We start from the raw sequence: 2,077 nt of genomic DNA, 5'->3' as shown, positions 1-2,077 counted from the left end.
TCGGGTTAGGATGCTACTTACCAGCTCTAAGGAAAGTCGCTTAGGATACTTAAACCTAAGTAAATAACAAATGTCCTGTAAGCCTTTTTCTCCCCAGTTCACCCTTTCTCACTAGGTAATCACGTGTGGATAAAGGACAGAAGTACAGCCCCTCTAAAGCCACAATGAAAAGGACTTCAGACCTGATCCTGACCAATCCCCCAGCTGTGAAGGTGGAGGGAATCCCAGCCTGAATCCACCACAGCCGTGTCAAAACCAGCAACAGCTGAGACTTAGACCAAGGCAAGGACTGCAGAATCACCTTAACAAGGACAACAAGGCCGGGTGCGGTGGCTCACGCCTGTAATCCCAGCACTTTGGGAGGCTGAGGCGGGCGGATCACGAGGCGAAGAGATCGAGACCATCCTGGTCAACATGGTGAAACCCTGTCTCTACTAAAAATACAAAAAATTAGCTGGGCATGGTGGCACGTGCCTGTAATCCCAGCTACTCAGGAGGCTGAGGCAGGAGAATTGCCTGAACCCAGGAGGCGGAGGTTGCGGTGAGCCGAGATCGCGCCATTGCACTCCAGCCTGGGTAACAAGAGCGAAACTCCGTCTCAAAAAAAAAAAAAAAAAGAAGGACAACAAGCCTTGCTCCAGCCACATCCCGGAAGCTGGCTGGTCCATGCACGGCCGAAGCATGAGGAGAATCATCGTGGGACTTGTTCTTAATATTTGGATTTGCACAGTAAGAACATTAACCAATTTTGAAGAATGCCCTCAGTATGTACACCAGGTAGGATGTAAAAGGTACTCTTTTGTCCTGCAGCTCTTATAAATGTACGGGGACACAGAAGGGAACCTGTTCATATAATGGTACTCAATATAAGGTGTGTAATCCATGAGATGGACAGGTAGCTGTGTCATAGGCATCATTAAGCCTTCTTTCTTCCTATTATCTGTTAAGACAGGTGAGCTGTTAGGGCATTCAGTTTACTCCACTAGGGAGAAGAGAGACCCAAAACTAGGGAATTGGACAGATGATGAGTGGCCACCTGAGAGAATTATTGTGTACTATGGGCTGGCCACATGGGCTAAGGATGGCTCATGGGGATACCGGACCCCTATTTACATGCTCAACCAGATTATCCGGTTGCAGGCTGTTTTGGAAATACTCACTAATGAAATGGGCAAAGCTCTGTCCCTCTGGGCCCAACAAGAAATTCAAATGAGAAATGCTATTTAGCAGAACGGATTGGCCCTAGATTATTTGCTAGCAGCCGAAGAAGGAATCTGTGGAAAATTCAATCTAACCAACTGCCATCTGCACATAGATGACCAGGGGCGAGCAGTGGAGGATATTGTGCTTGACATGACCAAACTGGCACATGTGCCGGTACAGATATGGCACAGATTTAACCCTGAGTCCTTATTTGGAGGTTGGTCCTCATCCTCAGGAGGATTCAAAACCCTCGTCATAAGTGCTTTAATAATAATAGGTGTTTGCTTACTGCTCCCTTGTCTACTGCCCCTGTTCCTTCAGATGATTAGGGGATTCATCCTTACTGTAGTCAGCCAAAAAATGACACCACAAGTGTATTATATGAAACATTATCAGTCTGTTTCTTCAGAAAATCTGAAAAGTGAGAATGAAAGTGAGATCTCTCACTAATATTACAAAGCGGTGAGGGTCTCAAAGTGGGGAATGAAGAGGGAGACTCAGGTATCTCAGATCAACTTCCCTTTTCCTAAGACTATAAACTTCCCCTTTTCTTTCCTAAGACTGTAAACCAAAACCCTCTTCATATGTAATTCCTAAGACTGTAAACCGAAGCCCTTTTCATACGTAATTCCTAAGACTGTAAACTGAAACCCTTTTCATATGTTAAGCTATATACCTAAGATTCTTCCACGTGTACCATCTAAAGTATAACCATATATGAAGAAGGAAACTTCTTTTGTTAGGTGAGCTTGATTATTGGCAAATATGCCACCTGGCTCCCGGTCCGAATAAACTTCTTCCTCCAATATTCGGTGTCCAAGAGATCTGTTTCCCGTGGCCGCTCCTGCAACACCAGCTACTTGGGAGGCTAAGG

The sequence above is a fragment of the Saimiri boliviensis genome, chromosome 12, assembly GCF_048565385.1.
Source record: "Saimiri boliviensis isolate mSaiBol1 chromosome 12, mSaiBol1.pri, whole genome shotgun sequence".
NCBI lineage: Eukaryota > Metazoa > Chordata > Mammalia > Primates > Cebidae > Saimiri > Saimiri boliviensis.
The sequence above is the reverse complement of the archived record's forward strand: the minus strand, read 5'-3'. Positions refer to the sequence as shown.